We start from the raw sequence: 23,347 nt of genomic DNA on the forward strand, positions 1-23,347 counted from the left end.
TTTCAAAATATGTTTAATTCCACGGCAAACAGATAATTTAACAGTGCCCTGTTGAATTCATCTGTTGTGAATGAGCATTTTTAAGTATATCCTCTCTGCGAATTCACTCGATATAATAGTCATCTCCTATTAATGTAAAAAGAAAAAATTTATAATACATTGCAACCATCATATTATATAGCACTGTGCACTTATAATTGCTTGTTTTGCCTTTCTACCCAGCTAATTCTTCTCCTTTCCATTAGGTCTATGATATCACTTGATTAAAAGCTGACTAGCTGAAACCTTCTAAGTTCTATGTATTAACAGGAGGTAAATTTTCCCTGTATTCATGTGTAGAATAATTGCTTATTTAATCCAGTGCATAGATATCCAAACAAATGGAGACATTTCAGCCTATCCCAAGCTATTGTCAAAAATGAAACAAGGTTACAATGGAGTTTTATATAGGGTAATACCAAGGAAATTACATCACAATAATTAACATGAAAAAAACACAAATAATAAAAATAATCAAAATATGTGATCTTATATAACTAATACAAATAACTCATCAAATAAGTATTTAATACACTGCCGATTTTGCAAGTTTTCCCACCTACAAAGAATTTAGAGGCTTCAGTACCAAATATTAATATTTTATTTTTCTATTATATCAAATACTTATTTAATGCAATAAAATGCTAATTAATTATGTAAAAATCAGACAATTTTATTTTCTGTCTTTTTTTTTTAGATTCTGTCTCTTACAGTTGAAGTGTGCCTACAATAAAAATTACAGACCTCTCCATTCACTTGCTCTTGGGAAAACGTGCAAAATCGTCAGTGTATCAAATACCGTCCTTTTGTGGACACGGTACATTGACGAAATACTGATAATCTGGCGGGGTTCTTCTGTCAGTTTACATGATTTTATGGCATCCTTGAATAATAATTTATGCAACATCACATTGACATACAAGTTTGATGGTCACACTATGGAATTCTTGGATGTCACATTGAAACGTGATGTTGCAGGTGACCTACAAACGGTCATCTATAGGAAGCCTACTTCGACCAATCTGTTGTTGCACGCCTCCTCCTCTCACCCCGAACATGTTATTCATGCTATTCCTACGGGTCAATTCCTTAGGTTGCGGCGACTGTGTTCTACTGAAGCAGATTTTCTTTACCAGGCCGAAGATCTAAAAAACAGGTTGTTGTCCCGTGGTCATAGCAAAAGGAGTATTAAGAAAGCATTTAATAGAGCTAGATATACCTCAAGAGATTCACTCCTTTACAACAAAAATAATGATAGACTTGAACGGGATATTGTCCGTTTTGTTACTAGGTATCATTCGCAATTTCCAATGATGAAGAGGATCCTCCAGAGGTCGTGGCATGTCTTAAAGGCAGATCCTGTGATTGCGTGCCATCTGCCCGAAAGGGCTGGTGTTGCAGTTAGACAATCCAGGAACCTGAGAGACATGCTTGTACATAGTCACTACACAGGCCAGGGAGTGGGTACCTTTCTGGATTCAGTGGCGGTTAGGGTGGGTTGCGTTCCCTGTGGCCGCTGTGTTGCTTGCCCTAACATTGAAAGAGTAAGTGTCTTCTCTAATTTTGATGGTTCACATGAGTATAAAATCCGTAAGAGAATCACATGTTCCACTACGAATGTTATTTATATGGTCACCTGCCCATGTGAGAAAAAATATGTTGGCATGACTACTCGCCAACTCAAAACGCGTATACGGGAACATGTTTTGGGCATCAGCGCAGCGGCCACGGTGGAGGACATCACCACCCTTAAGACATTACCACGCCACTTTAGGAGGTTCCACTCTTGTGATGCCAGTCTCCTTAGGGCCAGAGGCATTGATCTTCTGGATGTAGGGATCCGCGGAGGTGGCACTTTCCAGCGGTTGGCCCGTGTTGAATCCAGGTGGATCTGGACTTTGAACACGGTCCACCCTGCTGGACTCAATGAGAACATAAGCTATGCCCCCTTCTTATAAGTAATCCGTAGCCAAGCTGATATTATAATGAGTTCTGCGGTCCTTGGTCTGTTCTGTAGTCTGGTCCCACTGGGGGACTGTTGTATTGTTTTTAATTGTTTTTAACAGGTTTTTGTTTTTTCTAGTGTATTCGGCCCCGTGATAATTGTATATGCTTTATGATGCACTACCTGATATGGCGGAAATCCTCGAGTCAAGTCTACCTCATGATGCAGTTTACGTCATACAGCTATTTTGATTCTTTGGATGGACTGGTTCAAATTTATTTTGTCTTTTTTGGAACCAATGTGTTGGTCCAAAAAATATATTTATATATTTCTTGTCGTATGACATTTCTAATAATGTTTTTTTCTGACATTTTGTATAATTGTTATATCTGGCACAGATGTAATATTATTGTCTATATTCTTTTATGTATATGAGCAATATGCTATATTGTAGATATATTATAGTAGTTCTGTTATATATCTTTTTGTTTAGTCCTTGTGATCTTCAACATCTATATATGTCTCTCTTTTTTGATATATTGTTTTCACTATGCATTTGTAATTAGTCCTGATACTAAGAAATTGTGCTAATAAAAGTATATACACTCACTGGCCACTTTATTAGGTACACCTGTCCAACTTCTTGTTAACACTTAATTTCTAATCAGCCAATCACATGGCGGCAACTCAGTGCATTTAGGCATGTAGACATGGTCAAGACAATCTCCTGCAGTTCAAACCGAGCATCAGTATGGGGAAGAAAGGTGATTTGAGTGCCTTTGAACGTGGCATGGTTGTTGGTGCCAGAAGGGCTGGTCTGAGTATTTCAGAAACTGCTGATCTACTGGGATTTTCACGCACAACCATCTCTAGGGTTTACAGAGAATGGTCCGAAAAAGAAAAAAAATCCAGTGAGCGGCAGTTCTGTGGGCGGAAATGCCTTGTTGATGCCAGAGGTCAGAGGAGAATGGGCAGACTGGTTCGAGCTGATAGAAAGGCAACAGTGACTCAAATCGCCACCCGTTACAACCAAGGTAGGCCTAAGAGCATCTCTGAACGCACAGTGCGTCGAACTTTGAGGCAGATGGGCTACAGCAGCAGAAGACCACACCGGGTACCACTCCTTTCAGCTAAGAACAGGAAACTGAGGCTACAATTTGTACAAGCTCATCGAAATTGGACAGTAGAAGATTGGAAAAACGTTGCTTGGTCTGATGAGTCTCGATTTCTGCTGCGACATTCGGATGGTAGGGTCAGAATTTGGCGTAAACAACATGAAAGCATGGATCCATCCTGCCTTGTATGGAGCATCTTTGGGATGTGCAGCCGACAAATCTGCGGCAACTGTGTGATGCCATCATGTCAATATGGACCAAAATCTCTGAGGAATGCTTCCAGTACCTTGTTGAATCTATGCCACGAAGAATTGAGGCAGTTCTGAAGGCAAAAGGGGTCCAACCCGTTACTAGCATGGTGTACCTAATAAAGTGGCCGGTGAGTGTAGATTGTCTGATGCCATTTGTTCATTATGACATATTTGTATTTTTGTATTTCTTGTTTTGATTGATTATACTTACGGGGGTTTCTTCCATCGCTAGTGTTGAAATACCTGTCATCATCTCCCTCTGCGCCGGCGCGCCGCTGGGATGGTGGTTGGATGCTGGTGGTCACATGGGGCCCCTGTGATCTCCGGCGTTCACCTGCCTTTCTCGGAGCGCGCTGACGCGAGGGTTACTATGGTGCAGAGTGTCAACTTCCGGGTTTGTCCGCATTCATTTCCGGGGTCTTTTCTCCTATTTAATTCCTGTGTGCACACTTGTTTAATGCCCCCTGACGAAGGTGAGAGCACCGAAACGCGCGTTGGGGCGGAGGCACGTCCCCGGGATCACCAGTCCTTTCTTGCGGTGGGTACTCAGATGCGGTTGCGTATGTACTTTATTAATTGTGTTATCAGTATTTCTATGCTATGGGACAGGAGTAACATTGTGATTCAATATGCAATTTATGGCCAGATTGCCTTGTCCTATACAGTGTGCTGTACCGCAGTCCGCATTCATTGCATTCACTACTGAGTGTCCCACCGATATTTCTACTTTTTCTTTATGTTTTTTTCTTTTTTAGGTTACTTTACATATTTTGATAATTTTTTATAAATACTATTAAGGACGGTTACCCCGTGCACGTGCCTCCTTGCTTTTCTCTACAACGTCTCTACAGTGTAGCCACATTTCCCTCCATACATTTGTGTTAATTTTTAATAATAAAGTATATTTTTTTTGTACATCATAGTTCAGACCATGTGTCATCATTTGTTAATGTTCGTATATACTCGAGTATAAGCCGACCCGAGTATAAGCCGACCCCCCTAATTTTGCCACAAAAAACTGGGAAACTTAATGACTCGAGTATAAGCCTAGGGTGGAAAATGGAGCAGCTACTGGTAAGTTTCAAACGTAAAAATAGATACCAATAAAAGTAAAATTAATTGATACATCAGTAGTTTAAGTGTTTTTGAATATCCATATTGAATCAGGAGCCCCATATAATGCTCTATACAGTTTATGATGGGCTCCATAAGATGCTCCATATTAAAATATGCCCCGTATAATGCTCCACAAATGTGGATTATGGCCACATAAGAAGCCCCATACAGATATTTGCCCCCATATCATGCTGCACATGGCCACATAAGATGCCCCATACAGATATTTGCCCCCATATCATGCTGCACATGGCCACATAAGATGCCCCATACAGATATTTGCCCCCATATCATGCTGCACATGGCCACATAAGATGCTCCATACAGATATTTGCCCCATATGCTGTTGCTGCAATTAAAAAAATTAAAAAATTACATACTCACCTCTCCGGCCCCCGGCACTTGCTATAGTCACCTGCTCCCCGTTCCACCGCTGACCGCTGCTGTGTCTTCCCATCCTCTGCACTAACGTTCAGGAAGAGGGCAGCGCGCACTAATCACGTCACTGCGCCCTCTGACCTGAGCGTCACTGCGGAAGACACAGCGGCGCCGATGGTGGAACGAGGAGCAGGTGAATATCGCGCACTGCCCCGTCATACTCACTTGCTCCTGGCGCCGTCGCTGCATGTCTGTTCTCCGGCTCCGCATTTTCTTCCTGTAGTGAGCAGTCACCGTTACCGCTCATTACAGTAATGAATATGCGGCTCCACCCCTATGGGAGGTGGAGCCGCACATTCATTACTGTAATGAGCGGTACCATGTGACCGCTCACTACAGGAAGAAACTGCAGCGCAGGGAAGCCAGGGACCGCGCCAGGAGCAGGTGAGTATTATTAGACAGCCCCTGCTCCCCCTCCCCTGTCTACCTATGGGTATGACTCGAGTATAAGCCGAGAGGGGGACTTTCAGCCCCAAAAAGTGGGCTGAAAATCTTGGTTTATACTCGAGTATATACGGTACTTATTTTCCCCACTGTAATAATTATCTTAATTTTCTATTATCATTACATATACAACTCTGGCAAAAATTAAGAGACCACTGCAAAATGTTCAGTTTGTCTGATTTTTCTCTTTATAGGTATATTTTTGAGTAAAATGTAAATTGTTCATTAATTCTATAAACTATATAAACAATATATGATGGAATATTTGCATTAATTAAAATAGATGAATAAAAGATTTGCTTAAGACCTTAAAATGTAAACATAAATGCAGTTATGCCACTTAGAGTGAAGTCGGTAATGGTTTGCTGATAACAATGTACACCGGTAAGGATAGGGCAATTAAAGTGCAATCCAGGTGCTCTTATCAATCTCCAGACAGAGTCAATAATAAGTACTCATATGACTTTCAGCGTCACGCTGCATCTCCTGGATACTAACACACACAGGAGCGCTGACACATGATACTTTATTACCGCTTCCATTTCATTTTAAAGAAAAATGACAATCAATTGCTCAATTGAAATATCAAGTATTAGAACAAGTCAAAGTTCCTAGGAGGGGAGGTAATATTTAAAAATTCTTCTTTTTAGTCAAGCATATTGGATACATACTTTAAACATATTATCCCCTAATGGTTTGAACTGAGACTATCAGATTAGCCATATTATCTGAGTTTAATTATTCTGTTTCTCTTTTCTAAATACCTTTTCTTCTATTTTGACATCCCAAATGTGTCGAGTGAATATTGGATAAGTTTTTCTCAATATGGAATTGAGAGGATAGGAATTGTGTTAGCATCTTCAGTGCTCCTGTGCACGTTAGTATCCATGCAAAGCAGAGTGATGCTGAAAGTCTTCCTTGATAGTGATACCCTGATGAAGGGGGACCATGATTTCCCTGAAACGTGCACCATATTTTTTGGACTATAAGACGCACCGGACCATAAGATGCACCCCAAATTTTCAGAAGGAAAATAGGGGAAAAAATGAGTCAAATGGGGGTCTGTCTTACAGTTTGAATTCAGCTTTCCAGGGAAGGGATCAGCACAGGTGGAGGAGTGGTCACAGGGGTCGTTCGGTGGTCCAGGCTGGTGCGGTGGCCTCCCAAAAATCCCATCCCAAGCTGGTGCAGTGGCGGCAGCTCTGTGCTGGGGCAGGGGCTCTGTGCTGGGGCTCTGTGCTGGGACTTTGTGCTGGGGCAGGGGCTCTTTCCTGGGGTCCGTGCTGGGGCTCTGTGCTTAGGCAGGGGCTCTGTGCTGGGGCAGGGGGGCTGTGCTGGGGCCAGGAACTGTGCTCCAGGGCAGGGACTGTGCTTTGGTGGAGTTGCACCGGCTCTTTGGCCTCCGGGAAGATGGCAGCTGGGCCAGGGGCGGTGCATGCTCAGATTCAAGTTTTGGCAATGAGATCTTGTCCCGAGATTTTGTCTTCCAAGATCTCGGGACGAGATCTGAATCTGAGCATGCTCCGCCCCCGGCCCGGTGGCCATCTTCCTGGAGGCCATGTTCCCAGAGGCCACCGCAACATGTTAGCAATGGATGTGCAGGGGCCTCCGGGCTTTGACGAAATGCTGGTGGAGCACCCCACGGAGCACAGAGAGCCGCTGCCACTGCCCTGGAGCACAGCCTGCCACCACATCACAGAGCCCTGCTGCACAGTCACAGCCGCAGGATTTGTAAGTTTATTGCAACCATAAGATGCACCCCATTTTACCCCAAAGTTTTTTGGGAAAAAAAGTGTGTCTTATGGTCTGAAAATTATGGTATGTTTTGGCCTGGACAACGCAGGACTCCGCACTCAGCCTAACGTTACAACATGTCGCTGATTCCATCAGCCTCATAGTTAGCAGGGATGCTATCAGCCAGTGCACCCTAGTGTTATCACTATCAAGCAAGACTTTTAGTGCACAGGAGCGCCGAAGATGCTGACACAATTATTTAAAATTATGTTGTGCAATCTAGCTATGCAATCCAGATGTAGTAGAGTTGGAGCATGTCGTGGGACATATGGATTATCGTTGGACAGGTGAGGAATATGGTGTTTTTACAGTACAGAGTTTACCGTAATGAATAGACGAAAGAAGGTGGGGAAAGTTTCTTTCAAATAAAGGAGTCTGTGTTTTTATTTAAAATAAAAAAATCATAATTTTCTCTGTGTCTGTGTTTTATGACATTTGACTATAGGTTTGGGAATGGATGTTACTATCTTGTGGGCTCGCATCAACCTCACAACTATTACCCCACCTTCCACCGCACCAGGGCAAGTGGGAAGAGCCGGGTAATGGATGACGCTTTACAGCGTGGGAACTGCATCGCTGTGACCAGCGGTAACATGTAATGTTACCTCAGATCAGAAACCCTGTTTCTCACGCTGTCACACAGATGCTAGCGTGGGAAACGTCAGATGTTCAGGCCCCCTATATATATATTTATATGTGTAAAATGATGTGTTATGTGGTACTGTTTTATTGCGTAGTAATATGTTAAGTAATGTTATGATGTTTGTGTATTGTGTAAGTTATGTATCTTTGTGGGCTAGGAATAGAAATAGGGAGATACAGTGATAGAGTAAGGTTTTGTATTAGTAAGGGGTATTATAGGGTTTAGAACAGTGGGGGCACTGTATATTAGGAGATACATAGAGTTAGGATAAGGAGTAAGGGGAATTCCGAGAAGGAGGGGCCATGAGTTTTTAGTTGAGCCACTATCTGTGGTTAGTTAGTTAGAGAGTAGAGTGTGGAACAGTAAGGTTATTGTAGGAACCAGTTTAAGCAGAGAAGCCCAGCAGTCCAGGGGCCTTGGGGCTGGAAGTCACACAATCACAAGATAATCAGGGCAGCATGAGAGTTACAGCCGCTAGGCTTAATGGGAAAGTCTGGAATGTCCAAGACTTACTATCTGAGAAGGATTGGAAGCGCAATCCTTTAGTTTTGCCCACGGAGGGGAAAACGGACAGGGAGATCCAAGCAAGAGCTAGTTCGGCTAGTCGGGAAGCTGCGGTACCGGAGGATATGGTATGGGAACAAAGCATTGCAGGAAGAACACGGGATAGCACAGGGGAAGGTGTTGTGAACTCTGTTCTCGAGCTCCCTCCTGTGGTCAGGAATGGTATTTCTGTGAGTTCTGTCCATGGGTTCCCTCTGGTGGCTGAAAGTGGAGCTGCTGGTCTGGAGGTGGCTTCCTCAGCTGCATCGTTTAAGACTAGGCTGGTTCCTCTATTTAACTCTGCTCTGATCGTTACCTGATGCCAGTTGTCAATGTATCTGTACTGGTTCAGATCTCACTTGGATCTCCTGATGACCTGTCTACTTCAGCAGAAGCTAAGTCCCTGTTAAGCTCATTTGTTGTTCATTTGTGTGCTGAATATATTTCTGAGTACCTGCTAAGTTTTGTCCAGCTGGCTATCATGATATTGTCTCGCTAGCTGGAAGCTCTGGGTTGCAGAGTGGCACCTACCGCGCCGTGAGTCGGCGCGGGGGGTTTCTTGCTCACTCTGCGTGGCTTTTTGTAGTTTTTTGTGCTGACCGCAAAGATCCCTTTATCTATCTTCTGTCTATTTAGTAAGTCGGGCCTCCTTTGCTGAAACCTGTCTCATTCCTGTGTTTGTGCCTTCCTCTTAACTCACAGTCAATATATGTGGGGGGCTGCTCTTTTCCTTTGGGGAATTTCTCTGAGGCAAGGTGAGGCTATATTTCTCTTTAGGAGTAGTTACCTCTCAGGCTGTGAAGAGTCGTCTAGGCAGAGTCAGGTACGATCCACGGCTAATTCTAGTGTGTGTGATAATAGATTAGGGCTGCGGTCAGCAGAGCTCCCACTTCCCAGAGCTCGCTCTATTTTGCAGTTTTGACTATCAGGTCATTCCCGGTGCTCCTAACCACCAGGTCCAGCCATAACAGGAAGGATCTATGATCAATGAGGATTACTGTGCGATGCCTGTGACTGAACTGGACAAGCTGAGTAAAGTTGAATTGTTGAAAATTAACTTAGACACTGGCAATCATTGTATGATGCTGTCTGAAACCGGGACTCTACAACCTGAGGAGGACTTTAACCTAAAAGTGAGTGAATTACACTGCGCACACGTCACACGGCATTTGGGACTTTATAATTTCTTTGAGGGGTGCCAGGGTGTGTTGGAACAGCAGCCCCTCGCCATGACTACAACCCTGGTCACCTCACAACTGCAATATATTAAGAGGATAAAAACTTTCATGGGATGAGTGCTTCTTTAAATTGAAGACACACTTAGCATATTTGAATGTAGAGAGTTTAACATGTAACTAAACTTTAGAAATATTTTTGACATATTTTAGTTCCCTTGAGAAATTGTTGACCAGTCAGGTTCAGGTCCTTAGGCCACCATCGATCAATCAAGGCATAGCGAAGAAGCTCACATCTTATGCATGACCAAATGTACAGCAGTGAGAGATGCACAGGCTCAAAAAAAAATTTTATGTACTCAAGTAAAACTGTGATTCTGCTGGTTTGTTCAATTAATGAGGTCTTGGGTCTGAGTCCTCCAACCATCAGCAGAAACACAGAAAGGTTACAGGTAGAGATTAGTGGATCACATAAAATTATAAATTGCCTGTTAGCTTGGAATTTAGTGGGAAATGTGATTTGCAGAGAAATTATTCCATATAGTTATATGAGGGCATCATGGTGGATCGTGGTTAGCACTGATGCTCTGCAATGCTGGGGTCCTGGGGTCCAATCCCACTAAGGACAACAGCTGCATAGTTTGTATGTTCTCCCTGTTTGTGCAGTTTCCTAACACACTCCAAAGACATACAGTACTGATAGGGGATTTAGATTGTGAGCACCAATGGGGAAACTGATGACAAAGTCTGTAAATCAAGAGTATGATGTGTTATATAAGCAATACATAATAATAATATTTTTTGAGAACTTAATGTCCCTTATTGCTATTTTCAGACCCGAGAGTATAATAAACATAAGATGTAGAAAATAAAAATAAAAACTTATACTCACTCCTCACCTATCCGGCCCTGACACCTCTTACCATCACCTGTCCGGTCCTCATTGCATCTTCTTATCACCTCCACAAGCAGTGAATCCCCAGGTCTACTCATGCTGGGTCAGGACTTCCAGCTCTGATGAGACCGGGGACAGATCTGCACAAGCACACAAAAGGTCACAATGCCATGTGTTACATGTACGCCGCTAGGTACAGAGAGGGGCGAGAAAGGTCTTATGAATGCTTTGGAACTCTGGGGGAACCGTTACTCAGGGCGACCATGTACTTCAGCTTCCTCAGGCACAAGATGGATCCACTTCCTCACACAGATACAATTGATAGAATCCTCATGAACAGATGAACAGTGTAGTTTAATCTCACAGCACACTCAGTACAATTCAAGTCTCTTAAGCACAGGCTTCATAAACAGTACAGCTGCTTCTTAGAGGCACATTGACTAACAGTCAGCACAGTCCAGCACAGATCAAGACTCTTTACAAAAGCACAGTAGTACACAGCATTCCTTTTAGCAGAGTGTAATGGAGGAGGGGGGTTTGTTGAGTGAGATTATCTCTGTGACACAATTTCTTGGAGTACTTTTCTTCCTACTCCTGATAGACTTTCTAAACTGGCAGTACAGGGGATAGCCCAGTCCCACTCTGTAATGGAATCCTGTGTTTCTATCATTAACTTGCCTGAACCTTTGTGAGACAGATCACAGGCACACACCACTAATCCCTTTGGCTGCTGCCAGAACAGTAAACAAGTTTCCTACAATCCCCCTGGGGCTCTGCTAACCACTTCCTGTCTCCTGTGACTGTGTTAACCCCTCTAGTTGCTGGATGCTTTTGAAGTGACAGCAGTTAGCACTACTTCTGCATGTCACACATGACTTTGCACATACCTGTGAAAAAAGTCCCAGAAGAGTTGCAATGTAAAGAGGCCCAGAGATTCAGTGCTGTCTGACAGTGACAAGAATATGCAACAAAATGGGTGGCAGTAAGTAGTGGAAAGGTCAGAGAGGTGAGCGGTAAGATGAGTATAAGTACTTTTTTTTTTTTCACCAATATCAGGCACATTTAATTCATGCAGCATTAGGTACAGGATAAAACAGGAGCAAAGAAGCAAAAAGAAATTTGCATCAAAAAGACATGCAAATTACAAAGTATTTTTTCTGAAATACTTTAATAAATTTTAAATATAATTTTTTAACAAAGCCAAGCTCACAAACTAATTAGTAAGGATTTTGCAGGGTATGCAAAGTCATTTGGTTAGTCTTTTTTAAAAGACAAGCTTTCGAGATGCGTTTGCATAGAAGACTGAAAAAGGTTCTTGGGAAAACCTGTAGTAACTTTACCATTTAGACACTACTTGAGTTCTTCTGAGAATCCTCAGGCTCTGATTTGCTTTCTGCAGTTTTACGGAGCTGGAAACCTTTTCTGATATCGGCCAGTAAAGCATCAATGATACAACCTTCTTCTAACTTTACTGTTCCTTTCCAAATGATTTTTCCATTCTCTCCCTTCTGTCTCTTTGCTTCATCCTCCTCAAGTTACTTTTTTCTTTTTTCTGCCTTTACCGCCTGCTCTTTTCTATCTTTATTTTCCTTCCTTGCTTTCAGAAAATGATCCCTAAATGTTTTCATGGTTCCAAAAGTATCTTCTAGTGAAAGTTTTGCTTCACATAAATAATCTGATAGTTTTTTTTTCTTCTGTGAAATCTCTTCCAGCTGTTTTTTCAAGTCTTTAAGTGCATCGAGAGAGTCCTGAACACACTTTTCGTACTGTTCTCTCATGTCGCTGGAGGACTTGGAGAGCTTATTCTGCACATCGTTTAATGTTTTCAGATTGCTTCTTGTTTCAGAGTAAATATTTTCTATGTTGATTTCAGCAGCTTTTGAAATGGTCTCAAGGTCATATGGAAGTTCAAGAAGATCTGTGTAATTTCCTTCAATTTCCTCTAGGATATGGTGCAGAAGAGTTATTTGTGTTTGATTGGCCTTGGTCTCTGTTAGCTTCAGTATGGTAATTATCTTGAAGCCTTTGGCATTTCCAGTGTGACTTCCATAGTTTAAAAAGTTCCCAACTTTTAAGACAAATTGACAAAAGACCGGAAGCCTATGACTGGCAAGAACGTCATCACAAGCCTTGCTGACAAGTTCCGTCTTGGGTTGTAGCATTTCCAGCATTAGGTCACATTCTTCACATGCCAGCATGCATTGGATCCGGAGCTGACAGTTGGGAACACCAAGAAGCAACAAGTAGAACTGATCGGCATTTGAGAGCTTGGATTTATCTTCTTGGAAACTTTTTATATTTTCCACCTCGTGTTTTTCAGGTAGCAGCTTGAGGATTTGTTTTAAAACTTCAATATCAAACTTCGAGCGATCTCCTTTTTCAATCAGCCCAATTATTTCTTCATTGGGACATTTAAACTGCTTAAAAAATACGTTCAAACTTAGATTTTTTTTAGGATCCAAAACTGAAATCTCTTTTGGCGGCTTCTTTGCTGGTGCTGCCGCTGATGCTTGTGGAAGACAGAAGAGCTGCTCGATGCTTGAGTAGTTGGGTTCTGGAGTTTCTTCAATGGTGTTTGATGCAGACCACAAAGACTGACCATCTTTGGCAACATTAGGAGATAGATCCGGCCAATTCCATTTTTTCATTTTTATTGATGGCTTGTTGACTTTGAAGCAGGGTAGCCTCGTGTAACCCAAAGAATAGCCCATGTGTTCAGCAACAACTTCTTCACCAAAGCCTTCTGGAGGTGGTGGAATCATTCCTGGAGGAGGTGGTGGAGGAGGTGGGCCACCAGCTCCTGGAAAAGGAGGTGGTGGTGGTGGAGGTAATCCACCCATACCAGGAAACGGAGGAGGTGGAGGTGCTGGTGGAGGCAATCCCTCCATACCAAGAAGGGGAGGAGGGGGAGGTGGTACTGGAGGGGATGCCAGAGAACCTGGAAGGGGAGATGGAAATCCATCCAAGCCAGGAAGAGGTGGTGGTGGCGGCGGCAACACCCCTATGGTGGGAAGTGGGGGAGGTGGATTAGGTGATGGAGCAGACTGGTCTCCATGCAATGAAGGAAGAGGGCTTGGACATAAAACAAATGGAGAAGTCTTTTCAGTTTCTGAAACTGGCATCTCCTGACAGTCCTTTGAGGATTGATGGGCAGATAAACACTCCTTACAAGTCTCTTCTTTGGGTTTGTCCATCTGTATACTGTTGTGTATATTTTCCACATGTTTATCTTTGGTTTTTTGATTACTTGGTTTCTTGGAAGCTAAAAGTCTATCCATGACCTCCTGAAGGTTGTTACTTTTGCCTTAATTTTGTTAACACGTCCAGTAGCTGAAGACTGTGACCAGGATCATCAGCAGGCAGCATCAATCATAGGAGCAAACGACAGAGGCATAAAGCAGTCCTTCTGACATCGCCGACAACCCACCATGCACTGACCTGCCTCAATCACACCCCATACTTTTTTTTTTTTTAACCTTTTGGTGGCCCATTGCATATTCAGCAAAATGGTGGGCCATTATGGGTGATTGCACCCAAAATCAATAAGAACATAGATGTAAGTCACAGTAAAGTACTAAACCTTACCCATGGTGTGAGATAAAGATTCCCCGTACAACTCTGATGTGTTTCACTTTCTCAAGGGGAGGGATTTGCAAGCACCTGCTTTTAAGAAAGCAAAAGCGAAGCGTGCGTCGGAGTTGCGCAGGGAATACCTATCTCACATATCATGGGTAAGCTTTAGTACTTTACTGTGACTTACATCTATGTTCTTATTGATTTTGGGTGCAATTGAGGGCAATACCTGAGGTATATTACATGTCTTTTTTCTTGTCCTCTTTGCTTGATTACAGCTGGTGCAATATGTTACATTATGACAATGCATGGTCTACTATAAATACACTGCTGGTTATGAGTTCATATTTTTCTTATATACTCTACATATTTGAATTTTTTGTACCCAAATTATACCTGAACCCATGGGTTACATAGTATGTGGATAGATCCCCCTCTTTCCATTCCTTCTGTATGAGACCTCACTTTAACATGGCATGTATTTTTAATTGTTTTCATTAATGAAAGTTAAATAAATTAGAGTTACATTTAATTAATTCAAGTTAAACATGTCCCCACTTAGATGCATATTCTCAAGACTAAATAAATTAATTCTTTTATTTTTTCCTCATAAATGAGATCCTCCATGGTCTTTTTTAGTTTTGTTAATTTTTGTTTTTTATTTTTTTGCTCCAGGTCATCCTTTCTATTAACTGGCACCCAGAACTGAGCTGCATATTCCAGATTAAATCACACTATCATTTTGTAAAGTAGTGGTATTATGTCCATTCCCTGTCATTCCTCAACTTTTAATTTATCTTGTTGGTTTTAGAAGCTTCTGATTGACATTGAACACCATACAAGTACACCCAGATCCTTCTCTACAAGTGACTCTCCTAGTTTTACTTTTCTTAGAACATGTGGTACCTGCAGATTAGTGTCCAGATGCAGAAAGGAAGAAAATTGAAAATGTACCTGAAAGCTTCCAGAGATTGAAGCCCAAGGTTAATTGACCATTTGCCTTAAAGGGTTTGTCCTCTACTAGGACTACCGTTTCTTAAACTACAGTAAATGATTGACTATGGTAAAATAAACAAACATATACTCACCACCCGTGCCGGCTCTGTTCCAGCGGTGTCAGCACTCGTGATCCCGGGGCTGTGATGTGGTGGAATGACAGGTGGTGATCACTTGTGTTCTTTATCACAGCTGTGATAAATGTGAGACGCTGGAACAACAACTTTATTCGGACTCCCATGACGGCACCACGAGAGAGGGGATCCGCCCATTAGGAACAGGAAACCTACAGATACAAAAGGGCGGCACCTCTCCCACGTATCAGTTGGTTTCCTGTTCCTAAAGGGACTGGATCCTACAGGAAGACCTTAGGAATCCCAGGCCGGCCGGTTCGGGTAGCGGGGGGTCTCCTACCTCAGCCGATGCGGAGTTCCTGAAGTGGCCACGGTGGTCCTGGAAGGGCTGCACGGCAGTGGCACATCCAGCAGGGAGCGGTCACCAGGGGGTGTCCTGTCTCCAGGGCCAGTGCGAGGTAAATATTCCGGTTCCCCTCTCTCATGCGATGCCGTACGGGGCTCTGTTGGGGCGGTGGTATCATGGTGGTGCCACCCGGCGGTGTAGCTGGCTCCGTTGGCATCCCACGTTGCTCACAGCACTGACAGGGAAGTGCTGCGGGCCGGGGTGATGCCAGGAGGCGGAGCCGGCGGTTACTTCCGGGTCGCGGGGGTTCTGCGCATGCGCAGTAACTCCAAGATGGCGGCGCCCACCGGAAAATAACACGCCGCTCACCCTCAAGCCCTGGGGCGGTCTCTTGCAGCTGGGGGGGTGGATAATGTTACGGAAGAAGCGCTGAGCAGATCTGCTGACGGAGGAGGGGCTATATAATGGTGCTCCTGTGTGTTCCTGGCTTCTGACCTTCAGTTAAGGATGGAATCTGAGCAGGATCAGCAGCCTCTGCTGCTGGAAGAAATTTTACAGAAGCCCAAGGATGTGGAACACCGTAGAAGGAGCAATGGATCTGGCCGCAAAAGCTCCTCCAGACAGGGGTCTGGAGCATCAGCCAGGAAGGATACCCCTCGTACTCCGGTATCTCTCTGATTTTGGGACCACTGGTAAGTGATCTTCGAGAAAGTTCACCCAGTGACTGTCTCCCCTCGTATGTTTTGTTATAGGGGAAGAAGAGCATCAGTAAAGCGAAACATAGGGAATGTGCCATCTGCGGGGTTCCCTTACCTGACTCATGCCCTAAAAAACTATGTGACCCCTGTATCCAGCAGATGGTGAGGTCCTGGAAAGGGGGAGGGGATAGCGGCATAGATCTATATAGACTAGATTGCCTTGCTTGCCCCCTCAGGTAGCAGAAGAATCCTCTTCTATTGCGGCCAGCCTGAAAGAAATGGTCAGGATGGAGATTAAACAGTCCATTAAATACCTATCACATGCAGGAAGCTCTAGGCAAAAAGGCCAGTGGATATCCGATTCGTCTATGGACGAAGACAAAGGTGACATCTCCAGCGATTCGGCTGCATCATCCTCCTCTTCGGAAGAAGACGCTGCCCGTTTTTGCTTACCCCTGGAAAGGATAGACAAATTAGTAAAGGCAGTCAGGGGAACAATGGGTATAACAGAACCCAAGCCTCAACTGTCCAAAGAAGACATGATGTTCAGTGGACTAGATCAAAAGAAACGTAGAGTTTTTCCTTTAAATGAAAAAATACAGCAACTAATCAACAGGGAGTGGAAAAAAACGGAGAAAAAAGGTTCCCTGCCACCAGCACAGAAGCGTAGGTATCCCTTTGATGACCCAACAGTCAGCAATTGGGAAAAAGCCCCCAAGTTAGATGCAGCAATTGCGAAAGTGGCAAAACGAGCCTCTCTCCCATTTGAGGATATGGGAGCCCTCAAAGACCCCCTGGACAGGAAGGCAGACACCTTTCTAAAGGGTACCTGGGAGATGGCAGCTGGCGCCTTAAGACCTGCGGTAGCATCGACCTGTACTGCAAGGTCAATGATGGTCTGGCTGGACCAGTTAGAGACCCAGTTGAAGCAGGGAGCTTCTAGAGACTCTATACTAGCGGCGTTATCAGTGATTCAGGAGGGGGCTGCTTTTTTGTCAGACGCTTCCATTGATTCTGTTAAGTTGGCAGCTAGAGCAGCAGGACTCTCCAATGCCGCTAGAAGAGCCCTATGGCTAAAATGCTGGCCGGGAGATATGCAAGCAAGAGCAAAGCTCTGTGCTATCCCTTGTAAGGGAGAATATTTATTTGGGCCCACCTTGGACGAAGTCCTGGAGAAATCAGGGGATGACAAAAAGAAATTTCCTAGTTTATTTGGGTCATATCGTCGTCCCTTCAACAAAAGGAAGTTCAATCGGGGAGGGAAGCGCACCTTTTCACCAGTCAGAGATCGGTCCAGATGGGATGATAAGAGAAAACGAGGTACAGGATTCATGTTCCGCCGTTCTTCGAGAGAAAGAAAAAAAACAGACCAATGACTGGAAAGACCTGTGAGGGGGAGATTGTTACACTTTGCTGCAGAGTGTTTGAAAATTACAAATAGTGTTTGGATACAAGACACTATTTCCCAGGGACTCAAATTAGAGTTCATTCATACCCCGTGGGATAAATTTAAGTTAACCCCCTCACGTTCTTCTGCCTCTGAACAAGCTGCTTTAGAGGATGAAATGATGACTCTCTGTTCTAAGAACGTCCTGATAGAGGTCCCACGCTCTGAGAGAGGAAAAGGTTTTTACTCTCCCCTATTCTTGATTCAAAAACCTGACAAAACTTATAGGACCATTATAAATCTTAGCAGTCTCAATAGATTTTTGGTTAAACATACTTTCAAAATGGAGTCCATCAACTCAACAATAAAAATGCTTTTTCACAACTGTTTCATGGTAGTAGTGGACTTAAAAGATGCCTATTATCATGTACCCATTCATGCGGGTTTTCAAAAATACCTGAGAGTAGCGGTATTAATGGGGGGAACGATTAGACATTTTCAGTATAGAGCACTTCCCTTTGGCATAACTTCGGCCCCCAGAGTATTTACAAAAATAATCGCTGAGGTTATGGCACATTTGAGGGAATCAAATGTCCTTATAATCCCCTATTTAGATGATTTCCTAGTTGTCGGAAATTCTGTACATCACTGCCTATCACAATTGGAAATATCTAAAACTAAATTGGAACGCCTAGGTTGGGTCATAAACTACGAAAAATCGAAGTTACAGCCCCTAAACATTCAGAAATTTTTGGGGTTAATGTTGGATTCAAAAACACAACAGTGTCTCCTCCCCATAGAGAAATTAGACCAAATTCAAAGCCATGTCTTAAAAGTGATTAAATCACCCTCTATGATGCTTCGACAAAACATGTCTCTACTCGGGTCCCTTACGTCATGCATTCCAGCAGTTAAATGGGCTCAATTTCACACCAGATCCCTGCAAAGAGAAGTCTTGTTCCATGACAAAGTTTTGGGGGCGCATTAAATAAAAAATGAACGTTGGGATCAATAACATTAAAATCCCTTAGATAGTGGCTACATAAAGAAAATTTATCAGCGGGGGTTCCCTGGATAGTGAATGTTACTCGGGTGATAACCACAGATGCTAGCTCTTCAGGGTGGGGAGCCTACATGGAGGACATGGTGGTCCAGGGGCAATGGGAACCCTTTACTACATCCTCATCCAATCAAAGGGAATTATTAGCGGTTAAATTAGCTGTTAAGAAATTCCTCTGCAGGGCCAGCACGTCAGAATCCTATCGGACAACTGAGTTGCAGTCACTTATATAAACTGTCAAGGGGGAACACATTCCGAGGCCTTAATGCGGATCACGGATCGCCTATTTCAAATAGCAGAGACAAATTTTCGATCGTTGACGGCGCTCCACATCAAAGGGAAGGAAAACGTAACAGCAGACTTCCTCAGCCGCAACACACTAAAACAAGGAGAATGGTCTCTAAACAAGGACGTTTTCAATCATATCGTCCGCAGATGGGGTCAGCCAGTGGTGGATCTGTTTGCCACCAGAGGCAACAAAAAAGTGGAAAGTTTCTGCTCACTGAATCCCAGAGAGAATCCCCTGGCGGTGGACGCATTTTTAATAAAGTGGGATTTTCCGCTGGCCTATGCTTTCCCACCGTTGAACCTGTTACCTCTAGTGGTGAGGAAAATCAGGGAAGACCGAGCAAAAGTCATTCTTATTGCTCCTTTCTGACCCAGAAGGACCTGGTTCACCTGGCTCAGGACAATGTCTGTGTCGGCTCCCTGGGTGTTACCGGAAATGCTGGACCTGCTTTCTCAAGGACCGATCTGCCATCCACAAGTGGCAGCACTCCATTTAATGGCTTGGAGTTTGAGCGGTCATTATTAGAACGTAGAGGCTTCTCTCCAAAATTGGTAGACACACTCCTGAAGAGTAGAAAGCAGATAACGATGAGAATTTACTCCAGAACCTGGAGGAAGTTCTTGTCCAGTTCAGATTTTAATATGCAGGAAGGAGTGCCGATACATCAAATCTTAGAGTTTTTGCAGAGAGGGCTAGAATTAAATCTCTCTACCAGTACCTTAAAAGTGCAGGTTTCAGCCCTGGGTGCCCTGTTTTCCTGCAATATTGCTAACAACTATTGGGTATCAAGATTCATTAAGGCAGCCCATAGGACTAAACCATTACATAAAGACAGGATGGTTCCGTGGGATCTAAATTTAGTTCTTTCATCTCTAATGAAGTCCCCCCCTTTGAACCTCTACAAGAAGCCTCAATAAAAATGTTGTCCCTCAAGACAGCTTTTCTAGTGGCCATAACATCAGCTCGCAGAATAGGGGACATCCAAGCGCTTTCCAGACTGCCCCCATACACGGAATTCTTATCAGAGTAATCCTTAGGCCAGACCCTGCGTACTTGCCAAAAGTAGTAACACAATTTCATAGATCACAAGAGATAGTTCTACCATCGTTTATACCTAATCCTTCTAATCCTAAAGAGGAAGAGCTTCATACACTAGACGTTAAAAGATGTCTTCTACAGTGTATTTCAGTCACCAATAGTTGGAAAAGAGATAATGCACTATTTCTTTCCTTCCAAGGTCCTAGTAAAGGGAGTAGAGCATCGAAGTATACACTAGCTAGATGGATTAGGGAGGCTATCTCTTTCGCACACACAGCAGGTGGGGGTCCAGCTCCGCAGAATCTGAAGGCACATTCCACCCGGGCCATGGCGTCATCTTGGGCGGAAAGGTCTGGAGCGTCACTAGATCAGATATGTAAGGCGGCCACATGGTCATCCCCTTCCACCTTTTTTAAACATTATCGGTTGGATTTGGGGTTCTCTTCTGATCTCACCTTCGGGCTAAGGGTACTTCAGGCTGTAGTCCCTCCCTAAGATGGTTTACGTCTCTGTAAAATCTCTCGTGGTGCTGTCATGGGAGTCCGAATAAAGCATTAAGCTACTCACCGGTAGCAGTTTTTTACGGAGGCCCATGACGGCACCCTTAGTTCCCTCCCTTTTTTCACGTGGGGGTTGCATGTCCTTTAAAGAGTTTTTTCTTTTCCACCGGGTGATATCTGGATTAATAATTTATTAAAAATGTCATATTGTATATTATGCTTGTCACTAACCGCGGTAGTCCTCTCAGGCTCTGTAAAACAACTGATACGTGGGAGAGGAGCCGCCCTTTTGTATCTGTAGGTTTCCTGTTCCTAATGGGCGGATCCCCTCTCTCGTGGTGCCGTCATGGGCTTCCGAAAAAAACTGCTACCGGTGAGTAGCTTAATGCTTTCTTTTCCTTGAGTATGTTATCTGCAGGGCCGTATTTGCCACTAGATACTTGAGGGCACATGCCTAGGGTGGGACGATGCGGGGGTGCGGCACCTAAGCAAGTTTTTTCTGTTTTTTTTTTTAAAGTCCGTGGTCACTTCCCAACCGACCGCCCCCCTGGCTGCCCGCTCGGCTGCCTGCCTATCCACCCGCCCACCTGCCTGCCTCCTTGAAGACATCATACTCACCCTACTCCAGCGATGCCTGGTCTCAGTGCCGGCAGCTCGTCCTGTGTGAGCGGTCACATGGTACCGCTCATTAAGGTGAAGAATATGGACTCATATTCATGACCTTAATGAGTGGTACCACATGACCGCTCATGCAGGAAGAAGGTGCTGCGCCAGGACAGAGATGGAGGGATGTTCGGCGCAGTGTGGGAAAGGTGAGTATGACAGCCATTATACAGTACTGAGCATGATGAGGGGCCATTATACAGTATGGAGCATCATGTGTGGCCATTATACAGTATGGAGCATCATGTGTGGCCATTATACAGTATAGAGCATCATGTGGGGTTGTTATACAGTATGGAGCACTGTGTGGCCATATTTTTTTGTTTATAATTATTGTTTATGAAACAATGTGATCAGCAGTACTAAATGGGTGTGGCTGGGGCATGGATATCGGTGTGACTAGTTGTGAAATGGGTGTGGTCAGAGGCGTGGCCTAAAATTTTTCACGGCGTGCTTAGCGCACCGCAAACTTTATTCCTCTTTCCCTTCTTCAAAGGTTGGGAGGTAAGATACCGCATTTGCCAGGTCGCAGCAAGTGCTACAAATGTCCGCAAATCCCAAATTGAAATGAATGAGAAATGAATGAGGCTGAAGTGTTGCCTTAAGTAATCCGGGGCCGGACTGGGACTAAAATTCAGCCCTGGCATTTGAAGTTACACAGGCCCACTTGTCACATGGTGACTGTATAATATCTTTGTAGACTTGTAGGCAGGGCCGGTTTTAGGCAAAGTGGGGCTCTAGGCAAAGATTAAAATGTATCCCAAATGCTAACATATTGCACATCACACAGAAGCATTTCGGTTTACAAGAGCTGAGTTCAGGCCGCTAAATGAGTTTGATCAACAATACTGAAGTTGTTCAACGCTTGTCTCCCGGCCTCTTTCCACCAGCTGAGGAATAATGATGAGGATCATGTTATAAGAGTGCAGCGGCCCACTACTGGCACCGGCCCTTCTGGCATTTGCCAGAAGTGCCCGATGGCTAGTCCGGCCCTGGTTACGCAGCAGATGCGGAAAAACTGCCCAATCTGTTGCAAAAGGCTAATTTTACATCAGCGATTTTTTCCAAAGTCATTGCCAATAGTGTCATACTTACCAAAGGGGGAGGCAGCACTAAAAGTGCCTAGGGCAACAGAAACTCTAAATACGGGCCTGTTTATCTGGTTTGGATCCACCTGGTTCCGTGCAAACTGGACTTCAAGTACTAGGTTAGCTGGCTTTCTCTTTACTATAAGTGAAATCACATGTCATTCCATCGCAATCCAGCCCTGGGATCGCGAGTGCCCACACTGCTGGAACGGAGCCAGCATGGGAGGTGAGTATAGGCTTGTTTATTTTATCAGGGCCGAACATTTAATTTTAGAAGGGGTTGTCCTGGTAGTGTCACATTGAACTGATTGATATATAGTTTTATCATACTTGCCAACAGTCATGATTTTGCAGTCAAATGGGCAGTCCCCCCACACACTATACCGTGTGTGGGGGACTGCACTATAAAGTATGCGGGGGGCTGCACTATACTGTGTGTGTGCTGCATTATACTGTGCGTGGGGGAACTGCACTATACTGTGTATGGGGGGTTGCACTATACTGTGTGGGGGGCTGAGTGGAGTGCATTAAACTGTGTAGGGGCTGCATTATACTGTTGGGGGCTGCACTATGCTGTGTGTTTGTGGGTGCTGCATTATACTGTGTGTGGGGGGGCTGCATTATATTGTTTGCGTGTGGGGCTGCTTTATACTCTGAGGGGCTGCATTATACCCTGAAGGGCTGCTTTATACTGTGTATGTGTGGGGGGTTGCATTATACTCTGAGGGGGCTGCATTATACTCAGAAGGGGCTGCATTATACTGTGTGTATGGGGGACTGCACTATACTGTGTATGTGGGGGAGCTGCATGTTACTGTGTGTGAGGGCTGCACAATACTGTGTGTGGGAGGACCGCACTATACTGTGTGTGAGTGAGAGTGCTACATTATACTGTGTGGGGGGCTGCACTATACTGTGTACGGGGGGCTGCACTATACTGTATATGAGGGTTGCACTATACTGTGCGTGTGTGAAGGGGGCTGCATTATACTGTGAGTGTGGGGCTGCCTAATACTGTGTGGGGGCAGCATTATACTGTGTGGGGGGCTGCACTATGTTGTGTGTTTGTGGGGGGCTGCATTAAACTGTGTGTGGGGCTGCATTATACTGTGTGTGGGGGGCTGCTTTATACTCTGGGGGCTGCATTATACTTTGTGTGGGGCTGCATTATACTCTGAGGGCTGCTTTATACTTTGTATGTGTGGGGGGCTGAATTATACTCTGAGGGGGCTGCATT

The 23,347-nt window shown here is 44.2% G+C and overlaps 1 protein-coding gene and 1 pseudogene across 1 annotated transcript in view; both read right to left on the reverse strand.

Annotated features, from left to right (window-relative positions):
* The window catches only part of RNF182 (ring finger protein 182), a 137,619-nt gene that overhangs the window by 18,669 nt on the left and 95,603 nt on the right, over positions 1 to 23,347 (reverse strand). The gene's annotated exons all lie outside the window — the stretch shown is intronic.
* On the reverse strand, positions 11,666 to 13,987 carry LOC143783281 (inverted formin-2 pseudogene; annotated as a pseudogene).

This window comes from Ranitomeya variabilis, chromosome 6 (genome assembly GCF_051348905.1).
Source record: "Ranitomeya variabilis isolate aRanVar5 chromosome 6, aRanVar5.hap1, whole genome shotgun sequence".
Classification (NCBI taxonomy): Eukaryota; Metazoa; Chordata; class Amphibia; order Anura; family Dendrobatidae; genus Ranitomeya; species Ranitomeya variabilis.